A 23,976-nucleotide genomic window follows, 5' to 3' on the forward strand; every position below is an offset into this window, starting at 1 on the left:
ATTCTTTATTTGATTCCTTGAACTGGAAATGCCAAAAATCTCTCTGTGGGACATTCTGATGAAGAATGGTTCCTCCCCAAGAAGTAGGCAAGCTTATTGTATTTACTTATATTTTTTCTGGCTGAAATTTATAAAATGCTTTTAGGATTTATTTTGTTTTGAAACTTTCTCAAAACATTTTTGTACAGGGGAGCCCCCTCACCAAACTATTTCTACCTATTACCCAGTATATATAAGAATATCAAACCATGTGTATTGAAATCTTCTAAAGACTATTTTATTTTGCTTTTTTATAATACCACAGGGTGGAGTATTGTTTTATATATTGATAATAGATCCTATGCTTACATAATAAAAATATTTCTCAAAATTTCAACTTGTTCTAAACAAAGTGCAAGTCTTCTCTTAATTTTGAACAGTTAATCTTTTTCATATATTTGGTCCTCATTCTTTTTTTTTATTTGCCCAAACTATGCATATGCTTCTGTACTCTTCACTGACTTTTATAATCAGTTCTCATGTATTAACCTCTATTCATTCTGGATCCTATCTCTTCTTTTTATCACATACCTAGTTCTTAAACATCCAATTTTCCTGTATTTTACTTAGGGTTTATGTTTCTCTGAACATATCAACTCTTATCTCCGTACAGCAAAACTGGCAGTAATATGCTCTTGCACACTGCCAATTTAGATTATTTTAACAAATTCCTTACAACATCCATTCATATCTTTTTTTCTAGCTTCTTCTATCCATTCTCTTAATTTTAGTAATCATTATACCAAAGTATCATAGTTCTGCTTGCTCTATTTTTTTGCCATGTGTTTATTTATAACCTGCCACTGTTCACCCCACTTTCCTTGTCATTCTTGCTTTTGGATATATTGATTTTCAGATACATAATAAATCATTGCATACAATCCAACATTTGGGGAAAGTAATTTACATTCTCTAGTAATAACATAGAATCATTGCCATACAAAAGTACATATACATTTGTCTCCAACTACTTGTGATATCATCACAAGCATTTCTTAGCCATCAATACATGAAACTACTAGGGACAAATGCATCCTTATCTCACACCTACTTAATGTTAAATGATGGGCTGAACATTATTTCATCTCAAACATGCTTGATTTCTGTCATATTGCTTTTACTGCATCTAGCAACCAACTTTCAATTGAATCATTATAGCAAAATAATTCAAGCCAATCCACATTGTCATATGCTTTCTTTAATTCAAAAAATGTACAGTAAACTTTCTCATATTCATAGATTTCCAAATAATGTAAAAAGAAAAACTTGCCTTATCCTTTAACTAGTATAAAGAATACTCCTTTTGCCAAAATTTAATTCATTACTACTTGGATAAAATCTTTCCAGCAGCCTTGACAAATTAATCCCACTTTAGTTTTGCTAACCTTTTCCTATTATAAGGCATTGATGTAGTATTGATACAGATTATGTAAGTGGCATAGCTATTCCATGGGCAACAATTATACTTTAAAATTTGCATTAGATATCTATTTCCTTTTCTTCTTTTTCTGCTGTTCCATAGCATGCTTCTCTTCAGCATTCCATACCCATTAGCATTATTCTCACAGTTTTATGGCATTCTGCATAAAGTCTTTCCAACCTGTTCCAAGTAGCTTTATATCTATGATGTTGAGACATCAACCTATTATTTAGGTTAATTAAGTTCTTGTTCTCTCAACTTGATTGCCTTTTTTTCTGCAGGCATTTCATTACCAGTCTATATACCGTCATCTGTTCATAGGAAAGGAACATTTGCTGATTGTTAAACAATATTTACTAGCTTGCCTTACTGGTCTTGATTGGAGTATAGTTTCTTCCTCCTTAATTGTTACTTGGATATAGTTTCCTCCCTGATTGTTTATTTGGATGTTGGCTGCTAGGAGTGATGTTTGTTTTCTTACTTAACCTTTGGTGCTATCTTTTAAATGGTATGTGGATGGAATTTATCTCTATGTGTCTGTTGATCGCTGATTTATTAGAATGCCAAGCCTCCAAAAATTCCCTAGCATTTTATGGATTTGGCTTGGTCAAAAATGCCAACAGTTTCTTTGCTAAAATTGTGGAGAGAAATTAAGGAATTTGTATCCTGGTTTTTTTCCCTGTAGCTGATATTCATCGATATGTCATAATTTTAATATGAAAGGGAGCACTTAGATCATGGCATCATGATGCATTATTCTGATGCACCTACAGAGCAAATAATATACATAACATATTACATTTAAAGGCCTGTACCTGAGATGCAGAGTTTCTTTGTGAACAATTGGAGAAGCTATCAAAGAAGAAAATGTAGATGGAAAACTCTGAAAAAACAGAATGAATTAAAATATATTTTGTGGTCTAAAAGGAGTAAAATTAATGGACATTAACTTTATATTAATTTATTTCCAATTTTCCATTGCAATGCAACTGTAGGTGTTGGTATCTTAAGCATCTTTTACTTAACTGCCAGTATCTCAGCACACAGATTTGGCAGCTTGTTTTTGATCAAATGCTTTCTTCTGCTCTGCTTCTTCTCATGACCTTTTGAACATGATAGGCTCTTCCTTTGCTTCCCTCCCCCACTTTGCACATCTTTTCCCTATGGAAAATCAATCATCCTGTCTAGAGTATTTTAAAATGATGCCAAGCTTTTCAAGTGCACCTTCCACTTCTCTTATGTTGATTTATAATTTTGCATGCCACTCTATTCTCTACACTTCTCCACTGTCTGTTATTTCTTAAGAATGGCTAAGGACAAATTCTGTGTTAAATTAATTCACACTTTCAGTAGCCTTTCCTGCAGTTGTAGGAGGTTACAGTTTGCAAATTCCCTTGATACATTCCTTTAAAAAGTTCCATATGATTCTCTTAGCTTAACACATTTTTTAAACTATTGCTGCCTCCTTCAGTTGACTTTTACAAGTTGGGAGATTGATGGCAGCTACATTTGATTAATGACTCCCCCAAATATTTAAACAAACATTAAGATGTATAAGACGAAGAAAAATCAACTACAAACATTTTTTCTGAGAGAACTTGTACATATATGAATGTGCATATATACCTTCCATTTGTTTTCCAGAGCTTAATGATATGTACTAGAATACGTCATTAAGATCTGGAAAATATAGAATGGGGTGTAATTCTGGGGGGGGGCATTTGGGGCCTGATCCCTTAGGTGGTCATTTTTCTGCAGAATCTTGCCAAATTAATTATTAGTCCCATGATTATTAAAATGCCAAAGGAGAAATGGTTTCCTATAGTAAATAAAAGTTGTCAGAATGGGATATCATTTTGCAGCAGGTGGGAATTGGCACCTGTAAATTTCTGCATTTACAAGTAGAAAAGAGTCTCATATGGGAGCTGGAAGTTACACTTTTCTTTTAAAATGATCGTGATAGCAAATTTTGAAACTTGATTGAAATCATGGATTTTTACATCTCATCCTTCCTTTAATATACAGAGGGTGACATTAATTTTTGATATTACAGTATAAAATCTAAAATAGGTTGTCTCTAGAATAATTCCTGAGGTAACCGTAGGGTAACCAATGGAATGTTGAATTATAGGATATATAAACATTATCCCAAAGGCATTCTTGAAAATGAAGATGAAGCTACAGACTGGCATTACGCCACATTTTGGCTTCTTGCCTGTGTGTTCGTGTGCCTGCTTGATAGAACAAAGAACATGGTAGGATGAGGGCTTTCATTATTACTAAATTATCATGTTCTAAGCAAATATGAATTGGAATATTTTTATTTCTTCTTGAACTAGAAAAGAATGCTGTATTCCCCTTCTTTATGTTGAAATATATTTTAAGAATTGGTATGATAATAAAATCACATGGCTGCTGTGCCAATGGCTTTTTGACATCTGAAAATGCTGATCTGAAAATAAAGTGAAAGAAACCTGAAATGCTTTGAAATGGTCCTGGCCATTACTAGTGATCATATACTCTGACATATACAGTCCTGGATGCATCTGTTTATCTGATCTAGATTGGAAAGAGACAGAAGAGAGCTAATGTTGCACTTCATAAAATTGCAGCCAGACTGATAAATCTGTGTTTATTTGTCTCAAAATGCATCCTGGTTTCTTTAACAGAGACATCTTGCATTTGTGCTGATGGCAACATTGCTCTTTTCCCCCTCCCTTCCCTAACCCTTTTGGGAGAGTTTACTGAGAATTCTTTAACCTCAATCACTCACCCACCACTCCTAATTCCTGAAAACTTGCAACTGGCTTGGTTTGAAGTCTGTCCTGGTGATTTCAGTACAGCTTTTGCTTTGGTGGCGAATTATGATCTTGGGAATGATTGATACTGTGTGGGAGTTGATGACATAAATCTGCTAAAGTGTGCCTGATGTACAGCTTCCCAGATTTCAGCTTTGGAGCCATGTTGCTGTTCTTAACATAGTGACATTGAACAGATTGTAGCAAATAAAAAAGGGAGAGAAAAAATTCCCAAGTCTTAAAGAACCCATCTCTGTGCACTGGGTACAAATAAAGTTTATTGCCTTGAAACCAGCAAAATTATAAAGTACTATTAAATGATTTGTGATCAGGATGGTTGGAAAAGATGAATTAAAAATAAGTAAGACTATTTTCTTAATGGATACAAAAAAAAACTAAACAAAAAAATAAATAAGTCCCAGGAAATTAGACATAGATAAAACAAATTAAATATTTTCAGTTTTTTGTGGTAAGGTATCAATCAATGTTGCACTCTTGCTCTTGCCTGATCCATTTCATTTTTAATCTCAAATTAAATGAATTTAAGATTGATTCCTAAATTTGGGAAGAAGCCAACCGCTCTGCATTTATATGCAGAGGACCAGCACTGAGTCAAATATTGCAGACAGCATTTATAAATAATCTAAATTATTTATGAACACGTTTGGATAAAGTGTATTATATTAATAAATTGAATTGGATTGCATCAGAAAGTAGCATAATATACTATAGAACATTACTGTTCTATAATATGGTTGCATCCTTATTCACACAGGCAATCAAAATGTATGCAAATTTTTGATTGCTTTAATCTTGCAACACTGCTTTATTTTGCAGCCAATATATTGAAAATTAAAATATATTGAAAATTAAAAGTTATGTATATAAAATTATTCTATTCTATTATTCTATAATGTATATTACAATATCAAATCATACAATTATATTAATACAACTATTAATACACGTATATTATATTAAAGTATTACATAAAATAAAATTATAAATAAAGTCAGGAGACTAGCCATAACTCTTAAACAACTAAATTTTGTTATATATTTTGGGTGATTACAAATATTATTTAGGGTAAATCATATGGGTGTAAAAGCTTTAAAATGGGAGTTAGTTTATTGGCTAGTCATAACTATGCTGAAATCTGCTCAAAATAGCAGAAAACAGCATTGTTAATTCAGAACTTGAGCAAAAAAAATTGGCTAAATCACTCATGTGCCCAAGAATTACCATATTAAAACAAAGTTCTAGTTAAGTTTTAATTTTCTACTCAGTTAATATGGCAGGAAGTGGATATAAGTTGAGTGTCCAGTAAAGCAGTAAAGAAAGTATTTGGAGGCCCCCAATCACATTTTATATGCAGTCTTCCTTTGCATTTCAAGAGACTGTCTAAACTTTGTTCAAATATGCAACATTTTTTTCAAGAACTGAGCTCATTAACACATCAATATATCTATCATCCAAGAAAAAAAATTGAAATTAGTTCATATTTCAGAGAATATACTAACCCTGCATTTCCCTTCAATTTTCAAGAATTCAAATAGTAAAAATGCAGCTCAAGGTTGGACAGATGTGAGTAAGTGTTTGAAGGTTTTTTTTGCATGCCCAGAGTTGTTTTGGAGTTGAGCAGGACCTAAATATAATAATGAAATGAATAAAGTATATAAGTAAGCCTGGATACATGTTGCTAAGGGAATATTTGTGTGTGTGTGTGTGTGTGTGTGTGTGTGTTGGGTGGTGTTCATTTTCATAAGAAATAATATCTAGGGTTTAGATCTGATTGAAAGAGACCAAAGTAAAAGAAAAATGATGATGATGATGATGATGATGATGATAATATAATAATAATAATAATAATAATAATAATAATAATAATAATAATAATAATAATAATAATAATAATAATAATAATAATAATAATAATAATAAGAAGAAGAAGAAGAAGAAGAAGAAGAAGAAGAAGTAGTTGGAAGGGACCTTGGAGGTCATCTAGTCCAACCCCCTGCTAATGCAGGAAACCCTATATCATTTCAGACAAATGGCTGTCCAGTCTCTTCTTAAAAACTTCCAGTGTTGGAGCATTCACCACCTCTGGAGGCAGGTTGTTCCACTGGTTAGTTGTTCTAACTGTCAGGAAGTTTCTCCTTAGTTCTAGGTTGCTTCTCTCCTTTACTAGTTTCCATCCGTTGCTACTTGTCCTGCTTTCAGGTGCTTTGGAGAATAGCTTGTATAAGCACAGCATTATTAAGGCATTAGAATAGGTTTCTAGGTAGTTTACCTATTACTGTTTTAAAACAACATATCATTTTGAAAATATGTACATTTAATGTGTGTTTCCTAGCTTATTAAAGTAAATGCTGTCATTTCTCCACCAATCATGGACATTTGGGCAAAATGGTGCCATTTAATGAAAGCTTTTGTATTAACAGTAAATATCAGGAATTATTAAATAAGATTTTTTCCTTTAATTTATGCACAGGACTTAACTTTAATTGGAAATTATATTTAGTCATCGCTTTGAGATAGTTTTCTCAAATAATTTACTGTTAGCATAACAATCTGACTGTTCTTGCTGGATCCTAAAAATCTTATGAAGTAATACTAATATTCACAGCATTTCTGACATTTATCCTAATATTTCTGCCAACAAAATGCATACAAAAGTGTAGGCAGAACTTTACAGCTATATTTCTAAATGAACACTTACCAAATATACATAGAAACAAAGAATAATTCAGTTATCCCACTTTTTTTACAACCATGTTCTATCAGAATTGATATCAAGAGGCTTTTCCAAATAATGGGCTGTAAATTCAGCATACAAAAAAAAGTAAGCGTGGAAAAGAAAAATAGGCACTTTATAATATCCCCAAAGTTTGAGATGTTCAAACCTGTAAATATTAAAACAAATTTTTCCTTCCGAAGAACAGATCAAATGTTGCTATTAATAAATAATTTAATCAGTAATCCAATTTATTCCACTGGATTATTTTTGTTTCATTTGGTACTATTTAAGGCTAAAATAAGAATTGGTAAAAATGTGCATTTCATTTTAGATAGATATGAGTAGATATTTGGCTACGCTTCTCTAGTGTGTTGCAAAGAAATCCATCTCTTTTTTAAGCTAGAAAGAGCATCAAATAACATGTAGAAAGACCTTGTTCCTGAAGTTTGTTTAATCCAAAATCCTCAATAAGCATTTATTTAATCTTGGATAGTTGGGACTAAGGGCCAGGCAAGGAAATGGTCCTATCATTGTATCCATTGTACTTTTATGAGTACAGCAGATGTACTTCTTCAATATTCTGGGTAATTCAAGAAGTCGGACTACAACACTGTTTTTCAAACCTGGCAACTTTAACATGTGTGGACTGCAACTCAAAATTCCCCAGCCAACGTGCTAGCTGGGGAATTCTGGGAGTTGAAGTTCACACATCTTAAAGTTGCCAACATTGAAAAACACTGGCTAGAATTTCCAAGTCTCCTGTTATTGTTCCAACAGTGTAGAGTTTCCATTACCATTTGTATGCTAATCTTTCCTAACATAATATTGCATCTTTTAGAATTAAATAGGAATGCTGAGGGTCTCAAATTTCTGATGAGTAAAAGATAGAAGTTATAGCTCTTTCCAGCACAAATTTCAGAATGATTTCTCAACATTATTGCAGTATCTACTTTAAAAAAGTTATTAATAATATTCTTAAAAGGATCCCTTTTACTCTCTGTGAACATACAGCTTATTACAGAGTTAGATCCAAGTTAGGGATTCTTTGGTTTCAATAAAAGATTTGTGCTTAAGTTTAATTGAAATTTTTCTATTCATTAATTAAGATTTCTATCTTAAATCACTGTTGGCTCATGCAGCAGTAAAACCCAATAGCTTAAAATATAACCAAAAATGACAAAACAATAAAACAGAAACAAAATAAGCATCCCATTGGGGAATGTTCCACCGCCAGATCCAACATTTCATGCTATCTATTCTTTACTATCATAATGATTTGCTAAAAACAGGTCTTGATGGCGTTCCAGAAAGCTAAGGATGGGGGCCTGCTGAATCCCATAAAGAAGGGGCAGCAATAGAAAAGGCATATTTCAGAGGTCCCACTAGGTAGTTGATCTCAGAGAAGAGATCTGGAACATCCCTATCCTATCCATTCTAATGAAGCGGGGGAGACATTCTTAGGGAGCATGGTGACTAAGTCATGAGTGCTATAAAAGGTCCAGGAAAGATGCGATTGGCACACAACATGATCTGTGCAAAAGCCTCCCTAGCTAAGCCTCCCCTAATAAAGCACCAGTTTAGTCCAGGGAATTACAATCTCATAAAGTCAGATGAGAAATCAATAGAGCCTGAGGAACCAAAACCCCAGACCACTCCATATTGCTAGCATTGAGCCAAAGTTGATTCCTCTTTCCATCCAGAAACTCATATCCTTTAAGGACCACAACAGCCGGGGATGGAGATGTATAACTGGATATCCTCAACCTAAATAATAATATCATAACCTGCATTATTGGATGACCTCCCCCAGCAGTTTCATGTAGATGTTAAAAAAGGAGAATAGAGAGGCCTGAGCCTGAGGCATCCCATACTGCAGGGACTAGAGCTTGGCCTCCCTTCTGCCCTGCAAACTAACACCACTGGCCATGGAGAAAGGAGGAGAACCACCACAAAAGTATCTCCCACGCCTAACCGCAGAGCTGATTGAGAAGAATATCATGGTTGATGGTATTGAATAAGAGAGCCAGGAGAGTCAGTTCTGTTGTACTACCCTTGTTCTGAGTCCTCCAAAGATAATCAGAAAGCATAACCAATCCCTTCTCAATGCTTTTTAAAATGGCAAGATCTAATTTGATCTTCCACTTAATGTTTTCAAGGACAAAAAGCTGGGGGGACCTTCAGAATCAAGATCAATTAAATAAATCATAATAGATGGTCTAGTCATAAGTTCAACAAATCATATTATATCTGAGCATATTTTATGGCAGAGATTTCCCTCTGATCCATATCTTTCTTTATAATGAAGACAAAGTCTTCTCTGTAGTATCGATTGTGGAACTTCTTTTCAAGCCATTTAACATGAGAATGGTGACAACTTCATTACCTTTGTAGTCAGCAAATTATTAGGTTTTGGTATATTACATTGCCTTTAGTTCTTTCATATTTTATTTTTGTTGTGTTTTAAATGTTTATATTGTTGCATTCTTCCTCAACCCACATTTGTATGTATCCTATTCCCAGGACATAAATAGGACAGAAGTGTGGCCAAATAAATAAATAAGTGAAATATGTTTCCCAAAAGTTGTAATTATTCTTTGATACAATTCCTAGGAGCTTTTCCAGTTAATGAACCCGAAAGTCAGCTGAGATATTATTTAAAATGTTGATTTCTTTCTAATAATAAAATAAAATAGCACATAGAAAGAAGAAAATAACAAGCAGATTTGAGAAGATAATGGAACCTTAAGCATTATTGCAATTTTAATCAATAGCAGTTTTGTTCTCATTACAAGGAAGATACATATTTTCATTCAAGGATTGCTATTTAATAGTTTGCCCCTGATTTTTTACATTTAACAGCATGAGTGGTAATGCTGTTAAATTTCTTCAAAAAGACATGATTTTGCAAAGAATCTAATTCTAGTTTTTTAATCAATATCAACTTCTGTATCTATATCATCATCTGTCTGGTATTATTGCCTACTTTAAAGGAATACAAAGAAGAAAAAGAAGCCCATTATTTTGAATCTACAAACCTGATGGCTAAAACATATGGCAGTTTCCAGGTGTCTGATCAATGCCATAGACCTAAAGATTGATGAATAGGTATACAAAAAAAGTCATCACCTTTTAAAGAAGGATAAAGTGGGGGGGAAAACTAATTGGCTGAAGGGAATATTATGAAATGATTCCCCCATACAACAAAAATGACAATGTGATTTATAATTAATTTGTTACTATTTTTCTATAAATGGCCAGACTTTGCAAACTGATTATGTTTTATTTTTTAAAAATGGCAATTAATTCTCAGTAAGACTTCTGTAGGAACTGATTGGTAAGGATTGAAATCAATATGTTGTACAGTAACCTGTCTTAAACATATCACTACAATTTTTTTTAATAAACTTGTAATTCAAATTTATGTTTAGCAAAATGAATAGATTTAACAGCAAAATACTTTCATTTGATCCATCTCATATTTTATGCCTGCAGATTTTATAGATGCCTGTTCTGGAATAATCCTTGCTTCTAGAAACTGGTAGTTTGAAGTTTGTATTTCAGGCTATTATTTTTTAAAAAGAATTTAGCATGGAAGGGGCTTGTGTTTATTCTGATAGTTTGTGTGACTTTTTGCCCTCTCTTTTATTTGGCTGTGTTGCTTATAGCCAGCTCTGCAAAATGTCAGAGAACATAATGTCTAGCTAAACTGTTCTTCATGGCAGCCATAAAAAAAGTTTCTAACTCTTAACAGAGGTCCTCTGATACCTGCCCAGAATGCACTAGATATAATCAAAGACATTTTGAGCCAAGATATGTTCACATACATACTTGGCACTTTTTCACAACTTCCCTACCTCATCTAACAACTGCTTTGTTGTGATTTCTGGTCTCCTACATCATCAACTATATAGTTTTGTAGTATTCCTGGAGATAAATAACTATTTATTTATTGTATTAGTATCCTGTCTCCTCTTTCTCTATATGTGCTTGACAAAAAGGTACCTGACAAAATAACAAAACAATAGCTAGATTAAAGCAATGATAACTATCCTTATCAATGTTTATAACAAAGAAGCAAAACTACTGCTTGTAATAAAACATCAAACGATGTGAGTAATTACACTGAAAAGATACATTCTGACTCTCTTTTCAAGAGAAAACACAGCATTGGCACTAATTAAAAATCCAACAATAGTGCATTGACACAGGAGAAGGCTCTTTCCTGCATTTCTGAAAAGCAATCTCTTTTGCAAATCTGGGAGAAGAAGGGCACTTCCTTAAATAGAGAATCTCTGGGCCATTAAGAGACTTAAAATCTGTCCCTCCTCCTTGACATATTAGAGAGAAAGTGGAATGGAGTTGGCAAACAGAGCAAATTTTTTAGTATGGGTGAGATCTGATCAGAGTTCTTCAAAGTTATAAGCTGCTAAATACTCTTTGAAGATGGTTTTAAGTGTAGGACATTGAACTTACACTATCAAAGTGGAATAACAGCCAGAAACAACTGGCTTAAGGGATAGGTAAGTACAGCAAACTTGGCTTTATCCTCAGTTTTTGTTTTCATGAATTCAGACAACTTGAAAAATAGTAAACAACTATGGGACTTGTAAAATAACAGAAAATGTGAGATTAGCTATTCTTGTTCATGAGAATTCCTTGTTAATATATTAGGGAATAGGTCATTCATTACAAGAAACTAGGGACAGTGCATTATGAAAAATGAAGATTAAATACGAATTTGCTAAATGTTTATGGAAAGGCATACATTTAAAAGTAGTTACTATAATAGAAATAGAAATGCAAGCTATAGCTATGTCAATATTTATTGTACAGTATGCCTGCTCAGTTAGCTCTCCCGGTATTAAACACTTCTGTGCAACATTAAAGTCATTCTTTCTCTAATTATGACCACCCACCCCACTGTAAGACAGACTTGAGCTGGAAGCCATTCAAAAATACAGAATTATTCCTTGACAAACCATCAAAGAGAAAGATAATCTTTTTAAGAATAAGTTATATATAATGTCCAAATATGACCTATGCTTTAGTGAATAAACCACCACATGCTATGTCATAAATTATGGTTAGCACAACATGCTAATCTGAATCCAAACCAAATACATTATGACTTAGCCTGATGTGAGCCAGATCAATCTTAAGATACATGACCACAAGCATGGAAGCTAGAAATTTTGCTGAGGAATCCTATACATTAATTGGACATAGGTCCCATTGAGTTCAATATGGCTTAGCTTCTAGGACGTATAGTTATTGCTGCTGCCTTAACATAATAAAACTTCCATTCTTTTCTGTTCAATGAACATTTCTGGGCAGTTCAACATTTGCTGGTATCAATACTAGATGATATAAAATATATTTTAAGAATTCATACAGGATTTTACATGCGATTTATCAAACACAAAAACTGGGTTGCCTCATATCTATTGAGCTATCCTGTTGCTGAAAATGTTAAGACTTGCATATGCTTTAAAAATAAAGCCAGATGTACATATATCCAATTTAAGTGAACCAGTGATGAGATATGTTTTTCCATGACTGCTTCAGCTTTTCCTTATTAAAATATTTATTTGTAATACAGTAGCAATTACAGTGTATTTTGTGGTAAAACACAATATGATCCCTTCTTTTCAGATGTAATGGGATTTTTTTCGCCATGCATTCACTAATGCCATGGTAAAAACAATAAACCAATAAAATAGATCTATGCTTATAGAAAAGTATCGGAGAACATAGATAGATTCTTTAAGGAGATGGATAATAGATAATGTATCCAGATGACAGTATTTCTGTCTTTAATCATCTGAGGTAGATTTTTATCCAATTTATCTTTTAGCAAGATATAACCAAAAGATATATAGAATTTTTAGATGGCATGTTTCAATATTATTGCCTTGTGATCTCACTCTCTGACCATAAATGTTAGGCTACCAATTTGGGAAATGCAAAAAAGATCCCCTTCTCTTTTTGATTCCCCACTACTAGATATTTTGCTGAATTTGTTCTTTACTACTCACCCTTCACTACTCAGTGCTGAAAATATGCCAATGTGTACATCTAATAAAAATTAAAATGGCAATTGATCTAAATGTAACTGCAGAATGATTCTCGAGGCCAGAAGTGGACCTCTACCTTCTTGGTGGCTGGAGCCTTCTAGAGTGAAGTGAGCATCCTGCTAGATAGGCAAGTCTACATATAGACAAGACAAAGATTTTTCACTTTCACAGGTCTGGAGGAGCAAGCAGGAGGTAAGAAAGAATGAAGGCAGAAGAGGGCTGTTTATTTTAAAACCTGTGCTACATTGATATAAGAGCTTATACTATAATGAGATCATCATGTCAAAATGGCAGAAAACTATTTATTCCCAGTAATTGACATCAGGAGAAGCTCTGTAAAACACACACACACATACACACACATACACACACACACACACACACACAGAGAGAGAGAGAGAGAGAGAGAGAGAGAGAGAGACTCAAGGTCCCATGTGGCCCCAGGGTCATAAATTGCCTATTACTTATTTAGATAGTAGATTAAATATACAGTAATTTTAACAATACTTAGAATACACTTCTTGAAAGCAAGGGGCCCTAAAGTATTCATGACTCTGATAAGAAGATCCAGCTAAGTTGGTGTACTGTACCACTAAATTCAGAAAGTGGTTCAGCAAGTCCTGCAAAGATATCAGTTCTTCATCATAGGTTACATTTTGAGCATTAGTAGATACCTTTATTTTATTATTGATACAGGGTTGGTTACAAGCAGTGAAATAAACAATAATTCACTGACAGCAATGTATTGTAACAGTAAATATTAACAATTGTAATTGTTAATATTTAATTCCTACTTTGATAGTGATGGAATACATAGCCATAATAATCAAAATTGAGCTACATGGATCAATGATCTAGTTTAATAGTTTATATTGTTATATTCCTAAAGCTCTGAATGTGTATCTTTTTATAAATGGAATGCATTATGGGAATGATTTAACCAGGATATAATTTTCTAACAATACTTAACACATAATTTTTAAAGCTACAGTTCTAAGTGCACCTGCATTTCAGTTCAAGCATGGAACATCATATTAATACTCTCACTCTTTCTCACACATACACACATATACACTTGTTTTTTACTTGTGAGTCTTTGATTTGTTGGCTGCATTAAAAAAATGTCATGGAATTCTGGAGTTCTTACTCCTGAATAAACATGTTAAACAGTGAGCTGTAGACTTATTTGATTTTTTTAATTTTTATTTACCTTGTATTTGACATTTACACTTAACTGAACTTTGCTACTTTGCTTTTCTGCTCAAGATGAACAAAATTTTGTTTGGGATTGCAATGTACTCTCTTCTACAGCTCTGCAAAAACAACATAAAGGAGCACTTGGTAAAACCATCAGTGTCTCTCACTCAAGCGTACAGCAAACATGGACTGTGACCTTAGCCCTTCTCCTTTGATTTACAGCTGCAATGGAAGGCAACTTAACAAGGTGGCAGGGAACTTCAAGAGCAGTTGAAGTCAATTTATTGTCTAAGTGTTATGGATGTTAATTAGATTAGGAATATGCTGGGGCTATTACAGTTCTTTTAGGGGAAGAGAGAGAGAGAAGAAAACTTTCTGAGACACCCTTTTTGTGGCATGAAAACACAGGAAAAGGAGAAACCCTACACCGAAGGAAATTGTAGGGTTCCTTTGGAGTCACAGAATTGTAAAAGCTCCAGTAATAATAACATTTAAGAAGGAGCCAAGAAAGTACCACACATGTTTTTAAAAATAAAAGACCCCTATTATTCTTGCATTGTTTTTGCTATAATATTGATAATCAAGAGACAACTAATGACAAAACAATTTAAAGCATATTTTCTGCATATGAGAAAATATATTTTAAAAAGGGGATTAGTGGGGAAGATAAAAGGTAGCAGGAAAGAAGAGTAGTATCTTAAGTGTAACAGTCTAAAATAAACCAGTTACATGTGTGGGGGGGGAGAGCGTGGTAGAATGTGTGCACTAAAATAATTGTTCAGGAGTCATTTAACACTCAGCAGCAGCTTTAAGCAATTGTTTTAAAATTTTGGAAAAATTGCTTAATTCATTAACTGAGGCTATGTAAGTGTAGCTTTAAGGCAACAGATGGTGTGAACTGATTATTTACAGAGAGCTTTTAAATTTGTTGATAGTTGCCCACATTTGCAGGTTGTATCCATCATATAATAATAATAATAATAATAATAATAATAATAATAATAATAATAATAATAATAATAATAATAATAATAATAATAATAATTTTATTTATATATCCTAAAAGCAACAAGATATAAGTACTATTTAACAAAATCACTAGCAGCTTTCCATTCTCCTGACTAGAAGGATGGCAGAAGGGAGTGCTCAGTTACCAGGAAAACGGACATTTCTGCCAGATATTATCTATTTCCCCTCTTTCATTTTTCTGTATAGGATTGAGAAAGTCACTGAAGCGGATTGGACAAAGCAACACAGAGGAAATAATTTGCATGATGTAGGATGTAGTAGTGAGAAAAATAAGGTCCTGCGCTTAGGCAGAAAAACCAGATGCATAGGTACAGAATAGGCAGTACCTGGCTCAATAGTAGTAACTGTGAGAGAGATCAAGGAATCCTAGCAGACCATCACCCAAGAGACAACAGAATGCTCCACTGCCAAAAGGCTAATGCAGTGCTAGGTTACATCAACAGAGGGAGAGCATCAAGAACAAAGAAGCAATATTACCACTCTATATTGGATTAATGGGGTCACATTTGGAACTTGATTTACAATCACAGTTAAGCCCAAAATTTAAGTGAGTTTTGCCTCATTTTACAACTTTTCTTGCCACAGTTGGTAAGTTAGTAACATAGCTGTTAAGTGAATCTCCCCTGGGAGTTTGCTTGTCAGAAGGTCACAGAATGTGACCATGGGACACTGCAGCCATCATAAATACATACCAGTTGCCATGCATCTGAATTTTGATCACCTCACCATGGAGATGCTGCAAAAATTATGACAAATGGCTAAGAGAACTAGGTATATTTAGCTTAACAAAGAGAAGGTTTAGCTGAGACCTGATAGCAGTGTACCAATACTTGAGCTGTCACAGAGAAAAGGAAGTTGACATATTCTCCAAAGCGCCTGAGGGCAAGACAAAAAGCATTGGGTGTTCCGTTCAAACTACCTCATGACTATAGAATAAATTTCCTAAATGAGGATTGGGGTCTGTCAGGTATTATTGAATCATAATTGATAGCCTCTGTCACCATCAGCAACATCAGGAAAGCTACTGGTTCCCTCTTTGCCTTAAAGCAGGGGGTCTTCAAACTTGACCCTTTTGTGACTTGTGAACTTCAACTCCCAGAATTCCTCAGCCAGCATGCCTGGATGAGGAATTCTGGGAGTTGAAATCCACAAGTCATAAAATGGCCAAGTTTGAAGGCCCCTGCCTTAAAGGATGAAAAAGACTATTTCTTCTAAATGAGTTGTTGAAGGTATGAAAATGCCATTCTTTATGATAATATCTCTTGAGCTTCTTTTGGACATATCTATCTTAGAACAATATATTTCCAAGTTACATCGAGAGTCTTATGTCTCTTATGTCTGATTCCTAGTAAAATTCATATGAAGAAGACAAAGGAGCAAGCCTCCACATAATTTCAAGAGAAACTTAATTTGAGATGTTTCATCATATATTTCATAGGAATTGAAAAGTAATGAAAAATAGCATATTTTGCACATATATTGCACAGATGTATCCCCATTACAGGGTAATATTTTCTCTGAAGTCTTATCCAAATTTCTTTTGAAGTGTACAACAGCTTTGTATCCTATCAGAGAAAAGCTTTTGGTTGCTATAAAAGGGTAACGTTTACGAATCTTGGTAGAGAGTAATTGAGCATCTCTGACTGAATTGTTCAATTTGCAATCAATTTGGCAATGAGTTTTCATAACCAAACAGAGTATTCCAGTAAGTTAGAACTGAAACTGTTTTGTCTCTTAATAGTAACCTGAATGCAATAAGAAAGAGGTGTTATGTATTTAAACATTTGATAATAATTTTCTAATTGGCAGCATATTTACCAGTTATCATAGGGCCAGACAGTTTATGGGACCATATTACATCCAGTGTATTTCTGCTTGACCCAGGAGTTCTAGCATAGAGGGAATGCTCCAGGGCTCTCTGCTAAACAAGGTTGTCTTGTGGGATCCAGCAGTTGTGCCTTCTCTGCGACATCGCCTGCTGTGTGGAACAGCAATCCCACAAAAATCTGAATGGACCTGACCCTTTTAGATTTTCTGAAGAACTGGCTGTTTCCCCAGGGTAAGGGATCCAATGTTTTATGATTGGAAGATGTCATTTACCAGAAATTCTGTGGATTATCGTTTTAAGTGTTGGGTTTAATATTATTTACTCTTCAGAGTCATTGCTATGAGATGGGCAGCCATGTAAATTATTTTTATACCTTATGTATTTTTTACACTGAAATGCAATAAAACATAAATCTGTTAGAGATGAGACTATTGTACTGGAAGAATTCTCCACATTTTAAATTTTGCCAAGCAGAGATTGGGGTATTTCCAGTAAATACATCTAACAAACTCATAAAAAGTTCCAAATAGCATGACTTAAAGTTGTAATGTCAAAATATAGAACCACATAGTTTGTCTTTGCAAAATTTAATGGCTCATGAACCACAAATCAAAACTGAATAGAACTGCTTCTTTTTTCCCTGGAAAAAAAATCAAGTTTCCAAAACAGAAAAGGAGGGAGGGAGGGAGGAGGACAAGGAAGGAAGGAAGGAAGGAAGGAAGGAAGGAAGGAAGGAAGGAAGGAATTAATTTTGAAGTTCATCTTTAAGAAAGGAAAAATGTAAATAATCCATTCTGGAATCCAATGCTCAAAGATAACATCTAAAAAGAATTATTCTTAGAGTAATTAAATTAATGGGGCAGTATTTTCTATGTATTAAGCTAGGACATTGGATCTGTGTACTAAGCTAAGACTAGAATTTCCCTTCACTGATGCTGTATTTCATCAAGCCCTTGTGTTTACAAAGCAAAGGGCCTCACTTAAGCTATGTTTGCTGAAAAAGAGTGCTGTGCCGAGGAAATGTGAGTGGGTTGAACCGGGGATCCCTGTAGAGCTCACTTGGCAGGACTAGAGATCCTGGCTCTGCCTGATATTAAAAGTGAGTCATCAGTTTACCCACCCAGCAGGGCTTCTCTCTGGCTTTCTCACAGCGAGCAACTTGACAGAGATCCAGAAGTTTATTGTGTAATTAATTTTTTAAAAACTATCTTAAAGAAGCTCCTTGTTAAAAAAAAAGCCTGCCTTCAAAGCATGGCTGCTCTCAGGAGCAACCCATTGATAAATAACCAGAAGTACAAATCCAACTTCTCATTTAAAAGGACAGTTTAGATGGCAATAGTACGCACGCTTATGAAAATGGACTGAAAGACACATCTGAACTTTCTCTTCATGATTATCAATCTGTTCCTATAAACAGGTTATAAATATTTCAGAATTCATAGGTTGGTTAGTTTTTTAAACAGGTTGGTTAGTTTTTTAAACAGGGCCAGAGGAGGTAGGGGGGTCAAAAATGTCATCATAGCTGTGATTGAATAATCAAAGTTAACCCTCCTTTTTTCATACAAGCTTCGCATGCAGGCAATTCTGATTTTAAAGCAAGATTTAGATAAGTATTTGAGACAATCATCTGGGAATGAGAAATTCTCAGTGCTGCTATCTGTGGAAGAAAATCCCTGGATCAAGACCATTATTCTGTGACAACTGTAAAATATATTTCAAAATAAAAGGCATTTATATTTGGAAAAGGAACACCAGAAAACAATCATTTTAATGAAATTATTTTATTCTTATGCTCTTTTTTCTTTAAACTACCAGAGATACATTAAATGTAAAAAGTAATAAATATTCTTCAATTTGAGCTTGTAGGGTATGGTGACTAGAATAAGGATTTCATTACTGAACTTTTTATTTCTACCAGATTCTTAGCATATGTAGAGGAACCATTCAAAAGATTCAGAAGTCTTCAGATTTTAGCTGCATGTTAATTTTGTACATATTTTGTGACAATGTGCAGTCTATGAATCAGTTCCTGTACTTCATATTTGCTCTTAAATATTTTTAGTTCATACCTTGTGCTGATGACCTAAAATACCTGCTTATGATGATGATGATAATTTGATGGTGATGATGATAATTTATATATTCATCATTCTCTTGCTTTCCAACAATCCTGTCAAACAATTGAAATACTAATGACTTAACATATCTTCTGTGTTTTTTTAATAAATTACAGTAACTAGTTAAAAGCTCACATTACCAGCTCTTTTTTCAAAATACAGTACTGATAAAGGTTTGGGTAGCATAACTGATAAAAACAGGAAATCTGTATCATCTGTTTCAGTTTTATATCTATATCATCTCTATCTGTGTCTGGAGCAATTTGTCATCTAATGATTCTTCCTTATTCTTTTCTCTCATCCCAACAGAAATTTGTTAACATAATGCTCTTTTCAAAATCTCTAGCCTACTAAAGACAAAGAAGCATATATAATTATGTCTTTTGGCTTGAAGTTCTATTTTATGGTCATTTTTAATATTTGTATTTCCTGTTTTAATCGGGCATATGTTTAATTTTCTTTTAACTTTTGTATTTTTCTATTTTTTATATATTTGCCCTGTTCACCGCCCTGAGTCCTCCGGGAGAAGGGCGGTATATAAATAAAATTATTATTATTATTATTATTATTATTATTATTATTATTATTATTATTATTATTATTATTATTATTATTATTATTATTATTATTATTATTTGATGTTTGCTCTGTCTACGTTCAGTGATGACAATATATTAATGAATTTTTCATATTAAAATGACAGAAGATTGTTAATTATTGTCCCCTCCCCCTCATATTTTAGTTTTCTGTATAGCAAGAACTAAGGTGTAATCAGAAGACAATGCTAGTATAGTTTTCCATATCCTATATTCATGTTGAACACGTATCTTCAAATTTTAAGTTTCAGGTGTTGAGCCAGGCAGTCTGAAGAATTGTGTTCAACAACAAAGGATCTGAGAAAGCCAGAAATATTGGCCATCAAGCCGTATGAGCAGTTATACTTGAATATAAATAAATGGAATCACAAATGCAATTCTTATTCAGACATAACAAAATTGGCACCTGAGGGTTGATAGTATTGGTAATAGAAGGGTAGAACAAGTATATCCTGGATTCTTATATATTTTGTTCTCAAAAAAAATCAGTGGGATATCTGAAGGTGCTTCAGTGTAAGTTTTTCTTTATATTATAGACAGCAAAGATATACATTCATTTATTTGTATTTGTCTTCAGGAGTATACCTTATGCATTTCATCAACACATCATGATTTTGTCTCTTGGACTTCCTTGATTGTGGACCTTGACATGCCTGACAGTTATCACAGTTGACTTCCAATCTCACAGATTTTGCAGCTCAAAAAAAGGACCAAGAGGCAGATGCAGGACTTTCAAATCCTAACAACATTGCTGTGCTGTAACATCCACTATTCCTGCCCTGGATTCAGCAACACTAACTAAATTGGAAGAATTGTTTCTTTTTAATATATATATATATATATATATATATATATATATATATATATATATATATATATATATATATATATATATATATATATATATATATATATATATATATATATATATATATATATATATATATATATATATATATATATATATATATATATATATATATATATATATATATATTACTGATTTTACAATCACTATCCCTAGTGCCTAGTGAACAGCGTGTTGTCTTGGTTCATATATTTAAAAAAACAGTAATAATTAACTAACAGTCAACAATGATTAATTTTTATAATTCCATAATTAGTGTATTAATTACCGTATTTTTCGGACCATAAGACACACCGGACCATAAGACGCATCCAGTTTTTAGAGCAGGAAAACAAGAAAAAAAATTCTTTCTCCTCTCTCTCTCTCTTTCTCTCCCTCCCTCTCCCATTGTCCCTTCCTTCCTTCCTTCCCTCCCTCTTTGTCCTTCCCTCTCTGCATTAGAGCAGTACCCGCAGAGGCAGCCCTGCAGCCCAGCTTTCTCTTGCAGAAAGCAAGCTGAAATTGAGTGAGGGAGATTGCCAGAAATGCGAATTGGCTGATCTCGCGCTCCTCCAAACTCCCTCGCTCGGTTTCAGCTTCCCTTGCTACAAGAGAAAGCAGGCTGAAACGAGGCAGATTGCAGCAGTGCGAGATCAGCCAATTCGCATTCCTGGCAATCTCCCTCACTCCGTTTCAGCCTGCTTTCTCTTGTAGCAAGGGAAGCTGAAACCGAGCGAGGGAGAGTGCAGGAGCGTGAGATCAGCGTTTGTCAGCACGTGCCGATTCGTGCTCCACTTGCAGAGGTTGGGGCTGGCCATACGGATCACCTTCGGACCATAAGACGCACCCTCGTTTCCCCCCCCTGCACTTTTGGGGGAAAAAGTGCGTCTTATGGTCCGAAAAATACGGTAGTACATTTCTTTGATCTTCCCTTCTTCCAATAGTATTCTTTTGTCAACCTTAAAAACAGTATAACAATATTTTCAATGGATAAATGATTAAATATAGGCATTTTTTCTATGTTTGTACAAATAATAATAATGTCCATATATGATATTTTTTCTAATCAACTTATATTTATAAAAATCATCATGCATTCCATTTTCATAACTTATTTAAGCTTAATTTCCCCTTACTATTCAAACCATTTTTATCAGTCATAATTTTCTCAATGTTGATTATCTAAATATCCAAGCTTTCCATTTACATACACCATCCCAATATTTTCATATTTCATGTGTTATAAGGATACTATGCTACTTATTTATCTTATAACATCTACATATAACATCTTTTTTGATCAGCTTATATTTCACTTATATTTATAAAAGTTATTTTGTTAAGTCACTATATATCCTGTTTTCAAAAATTCTTGTTTAAGCTTAATTTCCCCTCAATATTTCGGTCATTTCTCAGTCCTAGTTCTCTTCAAATTAATTACCTTTAAATTTCAAACTTTTCATTTACATATATCATCCCAATATTTTTACATTTCATATATTGTAAAAAATACTATACTACTTATATCTTTTATCCCGCTTACTATAGAGCCCCTTTATATCCAAAATTATTTGTTCTTTTAACCATATTCAAATAGGTGTTTGCTCATGTAGTTTTCCATCTGGTAAGGTGAATCAAATCTTTTGAATTTAACTCTGGTCTTCGTTTTTTGCCAAGTAGCTTTCCAAGTTAATATATTTTGCTTGCCAGAAAGTTCCTGTATTTTTGTGGTATTGTTGGGATTAAGGAGGACAAATTGCGTAGGATATGTGCTTTTTGTCTCCCAAACTCTAATGATTCTCCTGGCAGTTCTATAGTCCATTTTGTCCTTTCTTGTCCTCAGATTTATTTTGACGTCCTGACAAAGTATGTTTTCCATTTTTATTGTTATGGCAAAATCTTGTAGATTTTTTCCTGTTTGTGTTAAGTTATAATTCTTTTCATTTGTAGCTTCTCTGTTTAAGTCATTTTCTTCTAGTTTGTGTTCTATTATTTTATTTGTTTGTTCATTCTTTATTGTCATTTTCTGAGAGTTTTTTTATTGTAAGTTTTGATTGGAGATGTGCTCATTTCTGTCATCAAAGTTGTTTTTGATCTCCTCGTGGTTTGAAGCCATTGTGACTTGTATCTGTTGGAGCATTGCATACATTTCCTCCTGTAAAGTATTTATCTTGTCTTGGAATATTGCTTCTGGAGGTCTCTGATATTCCAGGCTACATCTTTCAGGAGTAGATATTAGATGTGGTTTCCTGTCATTTTTTTGATAAGTATACATTATCCATATTGTCTTCCCCCCTCCAAATAATCTTTCATCAGTGCCATAGTCTCTATGATTAGCCTTGTCAAACCAGCCAATCTCAGAATCCAAACAACCCAATCTTATATAGTTCTTATCTCTATATATGGTTTTTGTAATCCAATGTGTTTCCAATTGTCAAGGTATCAGTGAAAACAGTATTTTATGACAGTTCTTCTATTCAGGAGTCAGTTAGCAACCAGACAGAATTGCAATCCAGCATATTTAGCCACCTTGAGTACTTCCTGTAAATTTTCCCCTGAGAGATTAGCCAAGAATCAAACTTTTTCTTTTTCTGTAAACAATTCTTGGGCTTAAACAGCAGTCAGAGTATTTCTTTTTCTGCAGACACTTTTTAATCTTATGGCTGGCTCAGTATGTTTTCTTTCTTTGTTCCTAGCTGTCTTCTTGAGAGTTATTAAAGTTCAAGGGAACAGATTATTCTTTGTTTCTGGGTGTCTTGCCAATTTCTGAATCAGTCTTGTTGATGTTCTATACTGTGATTCTCCGCTAGATGTCAGTAGTTTGTTTTCCAGCTTTTCCAAACAATTCTATTTTTTTTATATAATTTCATCAGAACCCTTTAGGGTGTAAAATCTTAACAATTTTCTTAGTTTCTAGATTTATCCAGACTGTAGTATTATAAATTTCATTTCAGTATACTTCTTTCCCCCTTAAAAGTTAATTCACTGCTTCCGTCTGTGGAGGAGTGGGGCTGTAGTCCCCTCCCTTCACTTTTGGAGGATTTCTTACTTTGGGGATCTTTTCCAAGGAATCAGTTACAAAATAGAAGAAAGAAGATCGATACTATCACCAATTCCAAGCACGCTGTTCACCACTGTTCTAGTTCCTGCTCTTGGATTTTGGCTACAAGTGGCTAAACACTAGTGTACAGCTAGCCTTTCTCCTGTTGGGTTAGCAGGCTTCTCTCAGATTGAACGGATCGACCGCCGTTGTTCCGTGATCGTCAGAGCACCCCTCTTTCTTTGTCGCCTCTC

The 23,976-nt window shown here is 33.8% G+C and overlaps 1 long non-coding RNA gene across 2 annotated transcripts in view; it reads left to right on the forward strand.

The window, feature by feature from the left end:
• The window catches only part of LOC308678305, a 39,636-nt gene continuing 15,660 nt past the window's right edge, over positions 1-23,976 (forward strand). The window contains exon 1 of one of the 2 annotated variants that reach the window (XR_014028638.1): positions 1-83. This is a non-coding gene — a long non-coding RNA (uncharacterized lncRNA). Of the gene's footprint in view, positions 84-16,654; positions 17,354-23,976 lie in introns of those variants that run through there. The other variant, XR_014028639.1, reaches the window with a different exon arrangement.

This window comes from Vipera berus (assembly GCF_964194415.1).
Source record: "Vipera berus genome assembly, chromosome: Z".
NCBI classification, from domain to species: domain Eukaryota; kingdom Metazoa; phylum Chordata; class Lepidosauria; order Squamata; family Viperidae; genus Vipera; species Vipera berus.